Raw genomic sequence first — 22,163 nt, 5'->3', positions numbered from 1 at the left:
AGTGCCAGGCAATTATATTATTTCAATTTAATTTAAGCATTTTATATTGCAACAGATGGGTAGAGCTGTCTCATTTATGTATTTATATTATATTGTGTTAAAAAGGTCATGCAGGGGATCAGGAAAGTGTTATGTTTACTTTGTCTTAGCTCCCACACTTTGTCAAATATTCTTTTCTCCTGGAAAGCAGAAGAAAGAGAAAGATTACTCCCACAGTAGCCCAAATAAGCATGACTGGTTCTGGAAAACTTTCTGGAGTGTAGCATGGAGCAGGTAGTGACAGACTGGGAGACTAGTGACAAAATGGGAGTCTGAAAAAGTGTCCTGTCCAATAAGCGAAGTGATCCCAAATTAGGTCTTAGGAGTGTCAGGTAAAATCCTGAAAAGTCATAAGGAAGGTCTGTAGTGAGAGAGAGTGGAGTTTTCCTTGAATTAAAAGGATGCTGAAGGTTAGACTTATAACACAGTATGGAAAAAAGGTATAAACACTGCAAAGACACAGTGGTTAGGAAGCTGATTTGCTCCCAAACATCTTGTTTAATCTGCCTCACCCAGTGCTTGTGAGGTTTCTCTTATTTAGTGAGTTATCTTGCTGTAGTTTGGTTAGTTTTGTTGTTCTTTAATTAAAACATTAGCTTTAGAGATTGGATGTCATTACTGGTTTTTTGGCATTCTCACATCACAAATGAGAAGAGGGGAAAGTGGATTCACTTAGCCAAAGATGGTGCCCTGGAGCCAGCTTCAATGTGATTCTACCCAGCCTAATATGAGCAATAGCAGGTTAGAAAACTGTTGAAGTGCACAGTGAAGTTGTGGCAAAAGCACCTTTCAAATAGGAAAGCCACAAAAGAACAGATAGTTCAGTTTACCCTTCATGGTAACTGACACCCTGGAAGTCTGGTCATGGCTGCAGAGTGGTGCATATTAGCAATTTATTTTTTGTTGAATGTCATATTCTAGTAGAGTATTCTAACAGAGTTTAATATCATATAAGGAGATAGTCTAAGGAAAGGTAAAAAGGGTTTATCTTTTAATAGAATTTATTAGGCACAATACGGATTCCTACACATCAAGCCAGTAACTGCTTATGGTCTTGCAGTATAAGAAGGACAAACAAAGGAGAAGACAATTGGGAACACCACAAAATTGTGATGACTCCTTGGTACCAGTTACCAGTAGGATGGCAAACAAGCTAACACTAAAGAGGATAGGTGCTGGTCCATTGGGTATTTGAAGACTTTAGATGGGCTACAGCCAGATACAGAGAAATTGAGAACCAGTAAGGAAATACCAAGCCCATGAAGGAGTCTAGTAATAGTTAGTAGAGGCTGACTATCTTAGCAAACATGCATACCTATTGGAAACTTACAAACACAAAATGATGACGTATACGGAAAGAGGAAATTCTAAGAATGAGCTCTGGAAAAGGAGAGAGAGTCATAAGCAAGACAACAATCCTGAAGTCTTAAGACTGGGCAGAACCATCCACAGTTATGTTGCAGTAGATCTAAGTGGACACTGACTGATGTAGGCATTGAGGAGACTGTAATCTGATGGGTTGTACTGAGCATGTAAGTGGATCTGAAAGGTTGCCCTTCACTGCCCCAAGCCTGCATGCACAATTTGTCTGCTGGCCATCATAAGCCATTGCTCTGTGAGCTAGCAAATACTCTCCCAACAATAAACAAAATAATCTTTATTACAATCAAATCCTTTATTTGACTATGCTACCACCTGAGTAGTTGTCAGTGCTGGGATCTTGCAGAGACGCTTCAACGAGAGGAGAAATCAGAACTGCAGGACTAGTATTTGTTTTATATACCTTGTTTTCTTTTAGTTCTACGAAACAGTCATTAAAGCAAGTACAATACCAGTATGACACAAGAAAGTGCTGCTATCATTTCAGAGCCCAATGCCAGGTCTCTAGAAAGCAACTTTTCTTCAAGAAATGGCTCTATTTAGAGAACTGTCTGAAAAAAAAATTCTTATTTTTTTCCAAAAACCCTTCTTAGAAATTCCTCAAACCCCAGCTTTCCCCAACCCAGCCCTCAAACCCCTGAACAATGCAGCTTTTCCTCAAAGTCAATATGCTATTCACAGACACAAAAAAGTTAGGTGACTATGTATAATGATGCCCTCCAGTAATGTTTGCTTTAAAAACATATTTCCAGCAGAGACACAACTCCTAAAGAAGAGACAATTTAATCACATATCTAAGACTGAATAAACAGTTTTTTTCTTACATAGTGTCTTCTATTCAAGCTTTATTTTGAAGGTAGCAAGCTGATTTAATCTGAAAGAGATTAATTAATACTTTTTAGAATTTCAAAAATCTTGAGAAGAATCGGAAGAGGTTCTCTGGTGTTTGAATAGTTTATGACCTGACTGCAAGCTCCAGTCTCCTTCTTACCAACAAACCACTGAAAGAGTTCCACTCTTTCTGTGTTTATAGGATTTTAGTGCACAGGTTTAGATATGGAGCATTTGCTTATCTTGATTGCCAGGCTTTTGTGATTCTTGCCCCATGTCAGCATTACCTAATTTGACTAACATAATCTTTATCTTGGAATCTCAACGCTATTGTCAGGTCTCAGAGGAGCTCAGATTTGGTCCTTTGGACTATGCGATGAGGCTTTTCTATTGTACTCAAAAATCTAATTGAACAAGTTTTGAACAAAGAGCATCACATTGTCCAATACTACATCTTCTATTCCAGCAAGAGTACAATGGCTTCTGTTTTCTAATTTTCCTGCTTTGTTCAACATAAGAAATCAACACTCTGTCTCAGTTCATAGATCTCTTTGTTTCAGCTTCCCTTTCTTCAGTGTTGCTTATTCCTTCCTCTGTTGCATGCACACGTTTGGTTAATTTATCCAATTTAGCATCCATTGCATCTCCCTTTCGTTTAAGTCTCTCCCATGCTGTGAAGAACGACTGTCCAGGTCCATTTTATTTCTCTAAATATTGCTGCAATATCTGCAGGATCTTCTTTTTCCCTAAAGGGCACTAAGACAGATGCTGTTTTCCATAACGTCTGTGAATTCTCTTGAGCAGCCTTCACTGGGCTTCTGTGGACTACATGACACTCCTAAACTTTTGTTGCTCTTAATGATCTGTTTGTTGCTCCACAGTGATCTTTTGCTCATCTTTCTCCAGTGTTGGCAAAAAGTTAAGACCTAGAGAGAAAGGACTAAAAATTTGAATATTTGACCAGTTTGCAATTGGCCTAAAGCAATGGGGGACAGGCTTATGAAAATATTTTCGCATCTACTTCCAATGCAATTCGCAACCAAGCCTACAGGGGTAGCATATTGAGTTTCATGGGCACCTAGCCCTTGAGAGGACATTAAAAATGGGACATGTTTTTCAGAGACAAGGTGAATATGGGGGTTTTTTTCAAGTCTCATTGAGCAGAAAGCAGTGTCCTGCTCATTCCTTTTGCCAGGCAGTTAAGCACTGTAAGCTGTATTTACAGCTGACTGGATGAGGGGGCAGGGGGATGGCTCCTGAATTCCTTTGGAGAGGCAGGCTAGGACAACGGCAAAGTCCAGATCAAATTTGCTAGTAATGCACATCTGGATTGGAATTTGCCATTTTAATAGCCTTCCATTAAAGCACGATTAGTGTGTCCCTGTACCTAATATTGAAACTGACAGAACAGATAACAACAGCTTCTTTTATTTTCTTTTAGTTGGTAAAACTGAGACCAGAAAGAATTGAGAATTTTCATAATCAGGAAATTTTTCCATCAGCAGCTTAAATTGAAAATACTTTTAAAGTATTTATCCCAGGCAATAGTAGTGGTTGAATTTTTTTTTTCACTTTGTTTTTGAGAAGTTTCTGGTCCAATTCCCAGTGGGTCAGTTTCTACTTCAAACATGATGCTTTTGCTGCAATTGCAGAACAAAGTCAGAAGATGATTAAATATGCAGAGCTGCAGATAATAATGGTCAAGTCTGAATCTGCAAAAGAGAGGAAAATGTGAAATAGCAATACATGTCTTCAATATGTTTTTATTACTGATGATCTGGGATTTTAGGACATTTATCTACCACCTTTAAAGTACCAGATTCTCTTCAGGAAACATACATCATTTACTTTCTGTACTTATTTTTCTTAAAATATTCCACTGCCTATTTCTTGGACTTGTGGCTTGACCTTGAACTGAGACTTCAGCAAAATAAGTAGATTATTATCAGGATTAGAAAACAAATGGTATGCTATGCTGGCCATACACATTGCAGGATGCCTATTCTAAGACTTCTGAAAGAGGCTTTGAATATACTAAATATTTATCCTGTGAAATGAGGTCAATTTTTAGCATCTTTCAAAAACTGAGACACACAAAATCATTGGACACTGTCATAAATTTTGGCTGTAAGTGCATGTGTGTATTTATCTGCATGTATGAGTACATTATTGTAAAAGTCTTAATTTTCTCTAACTTCCCCGAATAATTCACTGGAAAGTCTTCCCTTGTCACACAGAGTAATATGGACTTACCAAGTAATTAAACATAGGGTGACATACTTATACAAAATATTGTTTGTCAAATAACATATCTCCACTGAGATTCAATAAATGTTTATTATATGCCTAGGTATCTAATTAAAGAGGTGATAAATTTCATTAGAGAGATTCTTGAAACAATTTGTTTTTTCTAAAACCTGGTCACTTTTAACACTTCTAAATTAAATCCTTATTTCAGTGACTATATTTAAAGTGTGACTTGAATTCCCTGTAGTTCAGCTCAGAGGTTTTTATTTTTACTTCTGGCTAATAAATTAAGAGGCATACTAGTCATACCAGTAAAACCCCAAGCAAGCTGCCCTGTATCATACTTCACACTTCATCAAGATTCTTCCCTGTGTAGTAATACTATTCATAGGGTTTTATATTTGTTTGTTTTGTTTCTATGGTTATTTTTCCACTTACCTTAGGAAGTGTGATTGGTTTTTCTCAGCTTCCAATCTCCACTAGAACATTTTGAGTTGTCCAGAAAATCACTTAAAGCTCTTACTGGTCAAATAGAACTGAGTGAACAGACACGTGATTTATCTACATCTGCCTGAATGAGGTGAAAACAGTCTTTCAGACACAAAGAGAAAAATACAGAAATGTTTCACCTCCTAAAACTTTTTTTTTTTTTTTAATTGGCTTGGTTATTTCCTTTAAAATGGCATACATCTAGCATTTCTAGCATTGTAGGCACCACAACTGTCCTTAAAAATATATTATCTTGCATCATTTTCTAGAAAATAACTACATAGAAAATATCAAATTTAAGAAGTAACTTATTCTTTCTCACCCGTACCATGTCCCACTTCAAGCTATGCTTTGTTAGGAAAAACCTACAAAGCCAGAGGGGTCCCACAGCACTGTAGGACTGACAAACAGCAGCAAATTGAGTTCCAAAAGCATGAACTCAGCAGGATGGTTGAGAAAATGCCTTTACAGCAGTGTCCTTTTCATAGCTTCACAGAAAGACTGGAAACTTGAATTGTTCCAATGACCATAGCATAATCTCTGTCACACAAGGATCATGACAATTACTCAAGTAACAAGGATGCATTAAGGACATGAAGGACAAAACAACTGGATCTTGCCTCTTAGAATTTATCAAGGAATTAATGTGCCTCGCAGGCAAGCTGGAATTTCCCTCTTCAGTGTACCACCAAATAAGGCCTATACCCATAGATAAAACATGGTAAAGGCTGTTCAGTAACAGTGAAGCAGTGGACACTGCTTCAACCACCATCTCACAGTTTTCCCAAGTGTTTAATTGCTAGCATACCTCCTGGCATGCTTTTGGACTGTGCCAACTCCTACTCCCCAAGAAGGTGTTTTGTGCAATGCCACGGGTCTGCGCTCTGACTTGGTGGCTGTGCAGCCTCTTCGGATGAGGCAGCCCTGTTTGGGAAAGAAGACAACTAAGCATGAGGAAGCATGCAGTGCCACAGCATGTGGCTGCAGAGCAAGGGAGCAGTTGTTGCCTATACAATGGAGCAACAGCTATGAAGTCATGCACACCAAAGTTTTCTCTTGGTTTTGCCAAGAGTCGCTTCTTTTCTCAGTGGGTTATTTTGTCCATTCCTGAAGTGATAAGGAATCAAATCCTTATTAAAAATTAATTAAAGTCTTCCTGCTAAGTAGAGATGAAATATACTTTGAGACTGCCACCACATGGACAATCAGAAAGATACAGAGAAGTTAACAAGCTCATGGAAGTAAAAAGGATGCAGATAGACAAACTTCTTCAAATCATGGGAGAGACATGTCCTCTGATTTCACTACCTACCAGCTTATCAAGCTCATTTTAGGCATGAAAAGAATATGTTTCAGGTAGCTCACCTAAATCCAAATCCTCCACCCTTTTCACTCAGGGTGAAAATAAATCTAGCTATAGCAGCCAGAAGATCTGAGGAAATGGTGGTAGAGGTAGTTACATTCAACACCACAGATCCTAGATTTGGAGTCGTCTCTCTGTCTCCTCTAGTGGCCTCCTCTATATCCTGAACATGTAAACAACAGCTGCAGGATGTTAAGAGCCACTAAAAGCTCAGTCCTGTGTTTCAGGTATTAAATTACTCAAGCCCAGGGAGACTTATTTTTGTTCTGATTTTAGACATGTTGACTAAGTAAATCTCATGTTGACAAGAATGAGACCAAATTGGAAGCTAATTTGTTGCTGCCTGATGTCAGGAACAATATAACTTGCCCACTGATGCCACACAAAGAACTTTATTCCTAAATAAAGCACTTCAATAAAAAGCCATCCTCCTCATGTAATTAGGAAATACAAAGGGCAAAGAAAGAATTTGAGTTTTAATAGTGAAAGATAGTAAATCCTGTTTACAACCCTTATGACAAAAGGTTTACTATAACACAAAGGAGATGGAGAATTCCGTTTCAGAAATATTCTGAAAGCATGTCATCTCAGAGCTATAAATAATGAATTGTTTCTATATGCTAAGGAAGTAAAAAAATTACAACATAGTTTGGCAATTTCAAACAATGTGCAAGCCTTTATCCTTCACTGAAAATGCATAATTAATGATACCACAAAACATGATCTACTACCAGAATATATTTCAACTACAGAAAATCCAGACTGGTGTTTTTAAAGAAAAGAACTTTATTTCTTGGGTTAAAGTCTTTAAACAGGTGATAGGCTGTCCTTGGCCTCAGCACAGGAAAGTGCTTACATTTCTACCTGTCTTTAAGTGTGGAAGTCACCTTTTTTGTGTGGAACTGAATAACAGTTGGCACTATGGGCTATATGGAATATCTTAAGCGATATTAGAACAGGTATGAGATCAGGTATTAATTGTGGAAAATTTCAATTACCCAAATATTGATTGGATCAATGCCTCATTAGGATGAGATGTAGGGATAACATTTTTGAATGTAGTAAGTGGCTACTCCCAAGAAATATAAGTCTTAGAATCCAAGAAAAGATGCTGTTCTGAATTTGGTCATCAGTAGCGCACACGACATAGCTCAAAAAATACTAGTGGGATAGCCTTTCTGAAATAGCAACCACAATACAAATAGCTTTAACATTGCAATGTAGAGAGCAGGCTAAATAAATCCAGCATGTGGCTATGCAATTTCAAGAAAGATGATGATAATGTAAAAAAAGAGAAAATTAGTAAAAAAAAAAAACCCCAAACCAAACCCAAAATAATAAAAAAAGCAAAACCCCAAAATCCAAAAACTAACATTCCAAAAAGCAAGATGCTTAAACCAGCCTGAAGTCTGTAAAAAATACTGTAGTCAAAAAAGGGTAAAATGCATGCCACCACACAAAAAGAAAGAAAAGCAGCCCAAAAAAGCTGCCATGGGATCAATGAGAAAGCTTAGAAGGCTATCACAGGGAAAGCTTAGCATTTAGAAAATGGAAAGCTTGCGAAAATGAGGAGAACCCCATAAGAAAATGATAGGTTATACATAAGCAGGAAATTGAGAGGTCTAAAAATAATTTGAAGTATACCTTGCAAAGAATTTTCAAACTGATAACAAAAAGTTCTTTAAATACTTCAGACACTGTGGAATTGGTGGGAATATTGATGACAAGTGTGTAAAAGCAGCACTCAGGGCTGACAAAGGTCAGAGCAGAAAAGCTCAATGAATTCCTTGATGAAGACAATCCCACACTGGAAATACTCTTTGCTGCTGCTAAGGCAGAGAAGGTAGATCCATTTGAAAGAAATACAACTCAAGTACAAGACCAAACGGATAAGCTGGAAGTTAGTAAGTCACCCAGTCCAGGCAGCATTCACCCAAGGTTGACCTCCATGAGAAACTGCAGAAATGCCACTCTGGGCGTGTGACCATAGGGTTACAAACAGGCCCTGTGCCAGGTGGCAGGTGGATTGCCAACAGAAGTTCCTTATAGAATGAGGCCACTAGAAGGGATCCTGGAAAATACAAACTGCAGTGGTATCCGCCCTAGGGAAGATGGTGGAGTATATATTAAAGGACAGGATCGATGGAGTCTATATTAAAGAATAGGACCACTGAGCAGGCCAGACACGGTCAGCTGGGCAAGAATCAGTGTGGCTTCTGTGAAGGGAAATCCTGTTTCCCTGACATGCCAGAGATCCATAAGCATATCAGTAATAGACCGATAAAGGACACCCCGGGGAAGTAACGTGCCTGGAGTTTCAAAAAACCTTTGAAAAAGTTAGCGTCCAAAGGTTATTTAAGAAACAAGGTTACAAAAGACAACAACTTGAGACTGAAGGACAGGAAGGAAAAGGTAGGACTTCCTGTCATTTTCCAGGATGTAGAAGAGTCAAGTGGGGTCCCTTAAGGATCAGTGCCACCATAGTTTTTATCTTTCATTATTTTCCCCAAGGCACCTAAAGGAAAGGTTGTGTGAATGTGAAATCTCCAAGTTTCCAGATGAGCCTGAGCTCTTCTGGGAAGTCAGGTGTTGTGACGATGCCAAGAAATTCCAGAGGTACTTCATAAAAGTGAGTGAGTGAGTGAGTGAGTGAGTGAGTGAGTGAAAACATGGCAGATGAGTTTCAATGTAGATAAAAACACCTAGGGAAAATAATCCAAACCATTCATACCACAATGCAGTACTTGGACCTTCAAATTGGGAAAGAGATCTCATAGTCATCACTGACAGGTCCGTAAAACCATTGGTTTAATGGGCAGGAGTGGCCAAAGGAGACAACAAAGCGTTTAGTATCATCCAGAAGGATCTTGAGAAGAGAGAACATAGTTTTGCTACTGTATAACATTTGATGAGCTCATATCATGAGTTCAATGTGCACTTCTGGTTCTTGCATCTCAGGAAGGAAGTAGACTTTAAGAAGGTAGAGAAGGCGGCAAATAAAATGACCAACAGCGCAGAGCAGCTTCCCTTGTATGTAGACGCCAGAGCTCTTCAGTTTGAAGACAAGGTGCAGGGATATGAATGAGGCTTACAAAATCATGAAAGCAGTGGGTAAACTGAATGTAGAACTGTTGTTCTGGAAGTCCTGCAATAGGAGAACAAGACAACATGATTAAACTAGCAGAAGATCTATTTAAAGCAGTTTATAAAAGAGCTTCCTTACACAGGAGGTGTGGAATTTACTCCTAGAGAATGCTGTGGAAACAGAAAGTGTCAGCAGGATCAAAAGGGGATTAGGAAAAGTAATAGACAACAGCTTCAGGACATGTTGGAGTATGCTGTGGCATGAGAACAGGGAGGAGGGAGCAGTCCTGTGCACCTATATTTCATTTCAATATTAAATCAAAATACTGTCAAGGTCCACAATCACATGCATATATGCACACCTGGGAACAAGAAAATGCTCCCAGCTTCCCTTCCCCACAGGGAGCTTAAGTAACTTTCTTTTAGATGTTCAAGAGCCTTGCAGCAGATTTAATAAAAAAATCTCCTGTATGTGAACACATGAAGGCTTGCTTAAATCAGTTATCCACCAGGGACTTTTAAGCTTGGACCATGCCTACATTTTCTCTGTCTTGAGAAAGGAATAAAGTTCATTCTGAAAGAAACTCTTTACCACAGTGGTTTCTATACAAGTGACAGGCAGTATAATGTTAAGTATAAATATTATTGCATAGAGTTCATTTCCATTACTCTTGAGCAGTACTTTTACTGATCATTATTCATTCATTGACTAATAGCATTTCCAACATGCCAGCCATTGCATCAAGAGGACATTTTTAATAAACTTTCCATTCTTTCCCTATAAACAAATTTTAAAAGTTGTAATAAACCAAGAATTATGGTTACTTTGGTGTTTATAATGTGAAGCTCAGAATTTCCATAGATCTATGATGGTGCCCAAAATAAAACCAAATTATAATGCCCACGGGGGAGTCAGAGATCAAACAGTCTGTGACTCTGACAACTCTATGCCATGTACCTGTTTCATGTATCAAATTCCTTTCAAGTTCCTCTAACACTAGCCTTTTATGAAACCATCCCTAACTCTCACTTATTGCTAGATTCATACAAAATGGGAAAGAAACTGCCTTTATATCCAGTACTCTTTTCAAGACTTATTCAGCCAAAAAGCAGGTGTTTTGCTAGAGGTAAAATGAAGTAGAAAATAAAGCACCACAGAGAGGACCTGTGAGGCTGATGTTCACTTTGAGCTTTCAGTGATGTGTGTTCTCCCATCAGATGCTACCCACCTAATTAGCGCTGTTGACTCTTTCCAGTGGAAGACTTTGGAATGAAGGGACAGAGCATGAACTTTATATTTTTTAATATTTTATATTTAGAAGAATATTTATATATTCAACCTCATCAAAAGCCTCCTTGTTGCACAGTTGTTGAATTGGGTTTTTTTTACCTGAAGTGTTTATGTTCTTAGTTAGAATGATGACTTTCATACACTTTTTATGGTGATAGACGATAATGATAATTATTATTGTCGAACAAACCTAGAGAGGACTGAGGGCTCCAGTGTGCTCAGTGATGTGCGAACAGACACACTACAGTCCATGCCTTGAAAAATTAAGTCATGTAAAACAGGTGGATAAAATAATTTATGCTACACAAAATTACCTAAAACAAAGAAAGAAAATGGATATGCACATGCTGTAAAATTCAGTGTTCCTTACATATAATTACACCAATTGACAGAACAGAACTGGCTAGTAGAGGCTCCAGAATTTCCTTGATAGCAAGTTGGCATTCATGGATTTGTCAGTGGACATTCATGGATATGCAAGAGGAGGTCTCCTTGAATTTCCTGCATTGGAACACTATGATATAAAAAGTTATATCAAAGTAAAGGCAATCTGCAGCTGTCCTCTATTTGCTGCTTACCCCAGGCTGCTACAGTATTGCTGTAAATCATTCTAGTTTCAGCAGAGCATCTGTTAGTGTTATGATAATGCAGAGTGGCAAAGAAAGTCAGCTCCATTATGTCCCACCTTCCAGACAGCAGCACATTTGGTGGTGGGCATTTTTGATTTTGTTTGACTGATCTGGACTGAACTGTATCGCAACAGCGGCACACATGTAAAGGAAGTTATATGCTGAGAAAGACTATGAAGCAAAACCTGACTTTTTGCTATTCAGAGAGTGAGCGTATGACAAGGAACTATGAGAAACACAACAGAAGCCCCTGGTACACCTACCTTTGCTTCCTTCATAGTGCAAAATTCAGAAAAGCTTTTTAATGTTTTTTTAGCCAAGCATACCAACAAACCTAATGCTTAGTCACAGGGCATTAACAGTGGGAAATGCTGAGAGTTAAGTTAGAGTGAAGTGTATTCATACCCTAAGCATACTTCAGCAGGGATAACACTTTGCCTGTAAACATGCAAACTTTGTTAAGTTGTGTCTCCCTGTCAACTTCCTTACATGTGTTTTAGTGAGACAGGGGGAACTACAGCAGCATGTCTTGTCCCCAGAATTGCACTGCTGCATAGTGCTACGTGTTCACAAATGTATGCTGCTTGGGAGAAAGCTCGCTCTTTAAGGAATAACTTGAAGCAACATCTGTAAATACACTGTAGTTGATGACACTGTTATACTCTGTTGTTATATGTCTGCATTATAAATTCACTTTCTCTAATCTATTTAGAAACAGAACCCCAGCTGAGAAAGAGGAATTTCCCTATTGATTGTGATCTTATACATCATATGTCAGCCATGCTCTGAGCCAGAAAACAGGGCAGCTAGGTAAGCCTTGAAGCTTTGTGCAGGTCAACTCTGCTTGTTCGCTTGGGATGATTTAATTCACATATGGTATCAACAGCCATACGTGGCCTTTTGTCAGAAGATGTCAATATATTTGATGGCCAAAATTGGGCCAATATAGTGATGAGAATAAAACTGTTTTGGTTTGATGTAGTTCAAAGGCTAGATGTTTTTGCAGCATGCTGTTTGCTTTAGAACTATGGACAACAACAACAAATGTGGAATATAACCAGCAATATAATTGGCATAATTGGCAATGCTCTAGAATAACTGATATTTCATAGTTATACTTTTTTTTGTGTGTGTGTTCAGAAACACTTTTTGTTCATATATGATTGTCCATTGGGACATCAGAAATGCCAGCTAAGAAAAATACTTTTCTGAAACTAATTTGTTTTGCATATACAGTAGTGCAAGCAGACTGAAAAGTGCTTTCCTTCCTGGTGAATGTTCATATTATAGCCTTGAGCAAACAGGGATAGTTTTCTTTTCAACTTCATTTTTGGCACAATGTCCTCACTTAACCAAACTGCACTAGACTTGCAGGCTTATAAATCTTGACTACCTCTCTTAACTACACACAAGCTTATTGTACATTTATTTCAGAGACTGTGCCTAGTGCACTCCAAGAAGCTCATAATTAGAGTTATTTTCTGAGATCTTTTCTTCTATTATATCTGATAAGTGAAAGATTAGACATTTTGCACATTCCTGGGGAAAAAACTTTTTACTTTGAACTTAAAATCTTTAGAAAGTTGAGGAACAATGAAAAAAAAATAATAACAGCTAACCAAGATGAGGAAAAATAATTGAAATGCTAAACATCTGGTTTTGTCAGAAAATAGATATGTTACAACTAGAAACAACTGCAGATATCTTATGATAATTACTATAAAAATCTGAACAGAAAAAGTCAGTGGAATCAACTTTTCTGGGAACTTCAAACACACTTTGAAGAAAGTCTGTTTTCAGCCTTGATCTGAGCCAGAGGAAAATCTAGTAATTGAGTTTAAGATTAGAAATGTGCACTTCATTTAAAAATATTTAAGTGTAAATTGTGTCTGCGTGATGAAGCTTGTTTGGTAATATAAAATGAGATTTTTTTTTTTTCTTTTAATATGGTATCTTCCTTCAACCTAGTCCATAATGATTACTGCTCTGAGTGCCCACACGGAATTGTTGTATTGTCATTCATGATTTAGCAAAAATAAAAATCAATTTAAAACAAAGCCAGAATTTTTTTCCTTTTTTTTTTTTTTTTCTGTAAGGTAAGGAATAACATTTGCAGCTGATCAGAGGTACCTCCCTCCCCCAGTTCTCTTTCTCTTCTTTTTCCAGCATGAAGTATGCAAGCTGTAGCCATCTTAACCGCTTCAAGAAGTATCTTGCCAACTCACACAAACAAAGGGGCTTCCTCATCACTCATCCTTCTATACCATAAACTGTATTTTTTCCCTGAGAATTGCAGATGTAAAATCTTTTTTGCTGACATATAAAATTCCAGAATATGGAACTAACTTGTTGATATAAAACTGCTGATGGATAGAAAGTTTTGATCTAAAACTAGGATGAATTCTCCATCTTACCAAATATATATATATCCTGGCATGGCCAGCTGAACATCAGCAACATGTGGAAGCAAATGGAGGTAATGCATACGTAGTAAATCTATGATTACAGAAAAAAAAAAAGCAGAAACAAAAACAGAGAGAGAAAAATTGAGAAGAAACATCCAACAAGATCCTATATCCCCACTGAACAGGAGAGCACCTGGGCAGTGATTTTTTTATTTGGAAGTGTCACCAGGAAATTCAGTGGGGTGGGATGGCTTCAAGAATGCACCCACACCACACAAGTACACATAATTGAAAATGTGTTTACTTAGCAGGACAAGTATAGCAGACAGATGGCAGTTTTTATTCTACAACACATACTACATGCCCACATAAACCAGGGCTTCAGCCCCTCTGCCCAGTTTAGACCAGCACAGCAGGGACTCACAGGAGTAGAACCCTCTCCCCGACTGGTTGACATGCTAGGTCCATGGGCTGTTGTTTGGCTTGTACATGTGCTGATGTCTCCTTGTCTCTAGTTTCCATATGGTCTTGGATATCTGTATATGGCATTCCCCCAACAAGGGACATTTTTTTAACTGTTTTTTCCTTCTAAATTAGATTGTTGTTATAGGCCACCAACAGCCTTACTAATCATGTAGCCTCGCACCAATTTCTTTGACTTTGTCTATATCTAAGGCCAAGCAGCAGTTGCCCCTGTCTTTTCTCTCACCTTCTGGCCTCCTGCCCCAAATGTAATGCAAAAGCTGTGAACTCAGCAATAGTTGCCAAGTCAAATTATGTCTACTGCTACTGTATTTCCAACTCATCTAAAACTAATCCAGTCGAGTTGAGCTGGGCCAGAGTAGTCAAGGTCATGTATCTGGGGGCACCATTTTCAGGCTAGACTTCATCCCATGACGGGGTGATGACAGTGTAAGGTCCTAAACCACTTAAGACTGCCTACGCTTGCTATATCTGTGTACTACATATGCATTTAGAAAAGACTCTCAGCATCCTTGCCTCCAACGTCTACAGTCATCTTGAGCTCTCATAATAAAATTATTTCTGTTGAAAGTGGAATTAGCTCTGTAGTGTGGGAGAACATCTTGTACTGGAGGGAAATGCTTCTTAAGGTGGTTTGGATCTATGGGAATTGCATATTGGCCATTTATTTGCTCAGTCCTTCAAAACACTAGTCATAATGTACAAAGAGAGAAATGACATGGCAGGAAGTAACAACAACTAATGACTCAGTTCAAGGTTGGGGTTTTTTTTAGTACATTGCATCGAATTAAGAACATTCTGCTAATGTTAGCATAATTTCTAATTCAGTCAGATACCTTCTGCATAGCACTGTCTTAATCCTAAAAAAGGAGAAGGATTTGGCCATAACAAGGTGCAAATTTACCGCATTACAGATACTCTTTTCCTATCTACCTGCTATATAGAAAACTAGTGGAATTTAGAATGCCTGAAGACTTCCCAGAGATTTGTAGAGAGTGAAGGAGACTGAGGGTAATCTCTGGTTTCAGTGCTACTAACCTGTTACGCTTCTTTCTCCTTTCTTCTCCTTTCTCCTCTTTGGATTGCCAATATGGCATATCTAGAAAAAATCCTTTCTGACTAGCTATGTATATTACAAATATTTCTATGTACTTTTATGTACACAAGTACTTCTGTGTCCATGCTCTCTTCATATATTCTGACTTGTTCCCCTAAAACATTTTCTTGCTTTACATCTCATTAATTTTGATGTAGTAGGAAAAGTAAAAGGAACAGTGTTTCTGTGGTCTATAAAACTAGTGGGTTGTTGGAGATCAGAAGATGGTCTAAATACACATGGGACTGACCAGAGTAGATCAGGTCAAAAGTCCATTTAGTCCCACATCCTGTTTCCAATTTAGGAAAAAGAGTAGAGAGTAAGAGTGGTGTAGGCAGATATGATTCACTAACACAGTTCAACCTTCTTAAACTTAGAGCTTTCAGAGCTCAATGCTATTTATAACATATATCTAATAACCCTAAATTCATCCATTCTCTTCTTGAAGACATGTAAGCTTTTAAGTCAAATCAACTGAGAGAATATTTTTTAAAATGTGCTCAGATGTCCATGCATACAAAGAAGTAAGCAACCAAGTGGGAAAAATAACATTATAAATGAATATTCAAAGTTTTATTTATGGAATGAAAGTAACTTTCAACAATACACAAGATACGTCATAACATGTTTTATAAAATCAGTTTCTAAAATATTGATAAACTGCACCACTGAGTTTCTTTATGTTTTATACAATATTCTTTTGGCTCTGGTACTTCCAAAGAACCTGTCCCATAATCTGAAATGAGCACCAAGTGATACTTAGAAGTAACAAAACCCAAAACATCCTTTCTAGTACGTTCAGAGATTTGTATCTTAGAAAAATGCACATATCTAGTATATAGCATTAAAGTATTACAATAGGCAGCATTACTTTAGAAGTGATTGTAAGCAGGACCCATCCAGAGCTGATGCTGCATGGAGCTGGCACTAATGAGAAAAAAGGTAAGACCCAGTGCCTGCTTTACACAAGTAGGATGTTAGGGAGTAAATGATGCTACACATAACATGAGAAAATATTTGATAATAAGGGTGCCAATGAACAACTTCTGCTAAAACCTTAAAGGGTCTATTCACAGATGAACTGAAAATCTCAGCTCCTTACAAACACTTGTTTCTCTCCAGTTTATAAAACTTTTGAACTTGAATGTCTCACAGCTGTCACAGTCATTTGGTTTGATTAATGTATCCTCCTTTGGGACAGCATATTAAACATTGCAAACACACCACAGTGTTCAGGAACACAAGGAGCTCTTCACACAGACAAAATTTACTGTACCTTCTTCTCATCTCCATGAAGAGGCAGAAATTGTCTTTTAGTGCCCATGCTGTTGTATACAATATACTATCAGCTAGAAAATAATTCTATGTACTTATATGCTAGTGTTTGATGTTTTTGCAAATTACTGAGGTCTGGTACCACTGTGACTCAAACTTTTCCACGTGACTTTATAAATTACAATAAAGGCTCCACTACTTTATGCTGGAGACTTTTCACAAGATCTCAAAGCAAGTAACATTAACCCTTCAATTTAAAAACAAAACCTCCCATCTATGGATAAAAATGCTGCATGAGTGAATTGACTAGAAATCCCAGTAGTAGCCAAAAATATCTGAATGTGATGTTAAGAAACAGAGAACTCCATTTAGCACCTGCTACTCAACAAGTCACTGGCAATAAAAACCCACAAATCCCATAAACTGGAGATGTACTGTAAGAAATACAGTAACAACATCAGTTTAAATGTCCTTCGGCTCTTTAAAGAATTGTTCTTGGTATGAAAAGAGTAAAAAAATTGCTAGGCTGCAATAAATTTGGTCTCAGTACAGCTGACTAGTCCATAACTCAGTTAAATGCAGGAAATGCTGGATGGCTCTTTTCGTGCATGGGTCTTCAAAGGACTGAAGAACCTCCCCAAAAGCACCTTCCAAAGGTGACCTCTTGTATCCCCTGCCCCTCCTTGTTGTTCCTTAGTGTTCCAGCCACCCTTGTCTTACGTGTGGGAAAGCAATTCCCTTTCCTAGAAAGCTTAGGGGTTTGTTTTTTCAAGGCAGAACTGATCAGTTTGGCCTTTTGTTTTCTGTCTCAGCCCACATCCCACTCATCTCTACAGGAGGAAAAGGAGATAGTCAAAGCAGCGAAGTGTGTTCTCTGGGTTTCACATGTGCAAAACCTACTCAGGATGAGATTGCAGCACAGTCTGATCTCTTTCTCAGTATTATACCTTGATCTCAGCCCCTGCATTTTCTCCAACTTGGGAGCAGGGTAGTTTTTTCTGCTGACATTTCTGTATAATTTTTAGAGATCTTCAGAAGCCATGTGTTCATTGCCTGTACACAAAAAGGAGAATGTTGGCCTTGCAATGTGGGATATGGCAAAAAGGCAAGCTTTTTGTGAATTTGTCGGGGTTTTCTGGTCAGGACAGTGTGTCTTGGGTGAACAGCCCTCTGTAAACCTTGTGCTCAGAAGATGGAAGATGAAGCACTTGCAAACAGAGTGGATTTGGAGGTTTTGTAAATATAAAAAATGCAGGATTTTTACTATTTGGCTGGGTGCTGTTTTCAAAGGCTTAGTTCTGTTGAAAAGAAATTAAATCTCTCGTGCAAATTTTCATGCATAGTAAGATTATTATAGGGTGCTGAATATATTAGGACTCTGCAGAAGACAGTATTGGATCAATTTATGTTGTGTGGGCTAAACATACATTAGAAAAATGCAGTAAAGTTGTTATGTGAGATTCTGTGGTGAAATTGCCTCATGTACACATATAATAAAGGTATCTTAAATGGAAGTTTGCTACGAATCATTTATGATCAAAAATAAAAGAAGAAAGTAAGATAATATATATGGCATGTTATGCAAAATGAATTAAAAACAAATTCAATTTCTATCTTTTGGCTCAGTACTTTGCCATATGTTGTCTGAAACCTTCTGAGATTTGAGTGCTACAAGTCATATGAAGAGAACATGAATTCACCAGAGACACTGACAAGAGAGTTTGGCCCTGCATTTCAGATCTACAGTATCTGTCCCTCCCAAACTCTCCTTGAAACTATGGGTGCTCCAAAATATTACCTTAGGAAAGAGTGAACTCATCGACTACAGTGAATTTATTTTTTTCTACTAAAAACAAGCATAAAATACTTGTGTTAAATGTACACTACCTCTTAGAAAATCCTACCTTTATTCATTGCGAACACAAAAAAAGGTTTTACTATGGCCATGTATCAACATTTTATGCTGTCTGGTTGTACTAGATTCAAAGCATTTAGAATAACATTGCATCTAGCTTTTTCATTTACTAACCTCAAGATGTAACACACTTCTATTTTAATGAATTCATAAAGCTAGGCTGGTATACAACATTTGAAGTCCAGTGTACAGAAACAGTAAGCCATAACCCAAAACCTATAAAGTTCATAAATGTTTGAAGGAACCAAGAAGTCCAAAATATATGGACTAGCTGAAGCCTTAGCTTTAACCAGTCATTATTTCTCGGTAGCAATTACTCAACATGTCATTCTATGCTGAATGAATTCCAATCAATTACAAGTGATTGCACATCACTCTGCATCTATCAGAGGATAATTCTTGATTCAATGAGATGCAATGGGTGATGTCAATTACACTTTGTTGATGCTCTTTGATTGCATATTCTTTTGCAAATACTATTGCACCTGAATTGTACCACACTGACTAACCTGGTTATTCTACATTTCACAGGTTACTTCTAAATTCATGAACATGAACAGAAATGGTAAAATATAGCCTGTACAGTGCATAAACATCTATTAGCAATAATACCAGTGCATAGTATGACAGATTGTATTGTGACATAGAGGGATGAAAGGATCCACTGGAATATAGCCTGGAGAAAAAGGAAGGAGATATCATCTCTGGGGGTTTTTTGGTTTTTTTTTTTGTTTGTTTGGTTGGTTGGTTTGTTTTGGGTTTTTTGGGGTTTTTTTTGTTTGTTTTGGTTTTTTTCTTTTTCTTTTAAACTTGAGCTATAAGCCAGTTTCTTGGCTTCTTTTTTGGTGTCATCTGGTTGCATAGGCATGCGCAGGCATTAAGTTTGTACCAGCCTATCCTAAAGGGGTGTGTGTGTGGTTCATTGAAGCCTCACATGTACACTTCATATCTATATCTAATACACTTAATGCTGTGACATTCATCAGGTGGTCTTGTGCCAGTGGAGGGTAGGCTCAAGCTATGCCAGTCTTATGGGAACAGACCAAGCATTTTACTGACAGTTCCTGACAAGGCAAGCCCTAAGTGAAGGAGGTGCCACAGTCGTCTCACCCAGCAACAGACTGAAGGGTGCTTGAGCTAAGCAAAGGCTACTTATCAGGCCAAGGACTAGTACTACAATGTGGTACGTGCACAGATGTTTTTTCTTTATTTATTTTCTTCTCTGAATTTTATGTATTTTGGGGACTAGGAATAACAAGCTTAACCTAGAGAATTTCTTTGTGCTTGCTCTGCACAGCTTCCTTTGCCTGGATGAAAAGGAACCACAGACGTCACACCCTGTTACAGGTTTACTGGTTTAGTATGACTTGTGAACAACAGAACTGCAATCCAGAAGTGCAGTCAAAGAGAGGAGCGATTATGTCTCTCATCCAGAGAGAAGTGAAGATAATCTGTGTGCTTGAATAGCAGTCATAGGAGCCTAAATTACTACTGTCTTTTTAATCATAACTGAAGGGTAGAAGCAATGCATTGAACCCAGTGAGATCTACTTTAGTGCTTATTCAAAGAAAAACAGCCTTGAATTGGTGTTGTACACTGAGAGAGTGCTCTTATAACCAAACTGTAGGGCTACAACCAAGTAATGCTCAAATGAATATAAGTTCCTTCTCATATCAGGATTTATTCAGAAATTATTCTTTTTAGTGGGTTAATTTTGTGGGTTTTTTCCCATTTGAGAAAAAATAGTCCCTATACAGAGAAAAGCCAAATCAAGTAGATTTTAAACTGAGGGAAAAAGAGAGGTATACAGAAAAGACTGACATGTCAAATTCTGGCATAAAATCTGTGCCTTTATATAGATTAAACATTCTGTAAAGAGACAGTAAATTCAAAAGTGAAATGGGAGATGAGTATGATCAGCAGATGTAAAGGCTTAAGTCCAGGGTGTTCCTAGAAACACAAAACTGACACCTTTTTGCCAGCACAGTTGGTACAGTTTGTACTTCTGTCATTCGGGGACAGGGGAACATCACCATAGGCCTTTCCAGATGACTGAAACACAACCAAATTATATAACATAATGATGTAATAGTAATATGACGTAAAAGTTAATGCAAGCAAAGAGAAGACCTCTTCAGATGACTCTGGTTTCCAAAAAATAATCTCTTGCTGAATAATGAGAGACAGTCTAGCAGTCACACTGATGTTCTTACTCTTGTTTCCATTGTGGAGGGATCCAATGAACCTTCAGCATCAAGGAGAAAATTTGAGACAGGTGCCATAGAACCTATGAGTACAAAATGTTCCCAGCTACCAGGAGACCCCCAATATTTAAGTCTCTAACCAATACCCTCTATGATGCAGAAAAAGTAGGGAATTAAAATAGTGAAAACATACTGAAATTTCTGTCCCAAGAACCTCCGAACCAGCTTCTACAACTGTGCCTAATTGACCTTGAAGTCCTGGAGTAAGCCAGACTGGGAGACCCACTGCAGCACAGCTGAGTGTAGAGTGAGTTAAGTGAAAGCAAACCAGGCCTCTTAACTATATTTTTGGAACTGCCACTTTTGGCATCTACAAATGTTAATTTATTTCTGCCAGAAATCATCTGTTCAACAGATTAAAATCTCTTTGTGGGAACAGAGTCAGAACTGAGTGAGGAAAAGTTTTTGAGGGTCAGTGTGGAACCTGTACTGAAAGAAGGATGTTTAAGCACACAAAAGTAGCCAACTATCTGTTGAACCAGCGCTAATCTGCAATGTCTGAGTGCTCTTAACTAAATGCCTTGTCACTCTCTCAATCTATTACTCTTTCTACTGGTGAGTTATACAACATCAAAAAGCAAGAGGAAAAACTGAGACCTGCAAACAGTGAAAGAAGTCTTTTGTGCCTGTGGACAACCAGCCTCAAGCTTTTGATCTGGATCAGGCAGGTTTTGTCCTGTGTGTCTCATAAGTTATAGGATAGTTTGGTGCGGCCCAGTCTCCTTTCCCTTCATTCGGCATTTTGGAAAATATCTTCATGTTTTTTTCCTCATTTCAAGCCTTATGACAGATCCTTGACCAGGAAACAGCTATGAAAGATGCTTTTACAGCCTTCTAAAAACCACCGTGTATGCTCTTTGGCCATGAAGTATGTCTGTAGACTATGCTGATTATGGCCTCTGCAAAAGGTCTAAGGAGTACAATCTGGGAAAATGTGATTAGTCCTTCTGTTCTCTAGCACAGTTCTTGTCAGATCTGAATCACTTGCTTTTTTGGCACTGAAGGGTTGGAGAGTCCCTAGATAGAAGTGAAAGTTATTGTTATAAAATAGATTAGAAAAATCTAGCAACTGCTTGGTTCATCTCCATATTATTAAGAGACTGAAACAGCAGGGCAGGAAAGTTTTCCTCATTTGCCAGTAGCCAAAATGTGGCCAATTTGGATTCTCTTTTTCTGTGATGGAATCTCTGCAGCCACATTTCAGGCTTAAAAATCACTTAATTTTTGTTTTGTAAATGCTTATTTGTGCCTTAAATGTGCTAAATGAAGCATTTGAAAACTAAAGAGAAGATTTACAAGCCTTAGAGATGATCACAATGACTGGTGCCTTGCCCAGGAGAGCTGGCAATTTAAATGAGTTACTGGAAACATC

Source organism: Pelecanus crispus, chromosome 2 (genome assembly GCF_030463565.1).
Source record: "Pelecanus crispus isolate bPelCri1 chromosome 2, bPelCri1.pri, whole genome shotgun sequence".
Lineage (NCBI taxonomy): Eukaryota > Metazoa > Chordata > Aves > Pelecaniformes > Pelecanidae > Pelecanus > Pelecanus crispus.
This window is presented reverse-complemented; position numbering follows the sequence as displayed.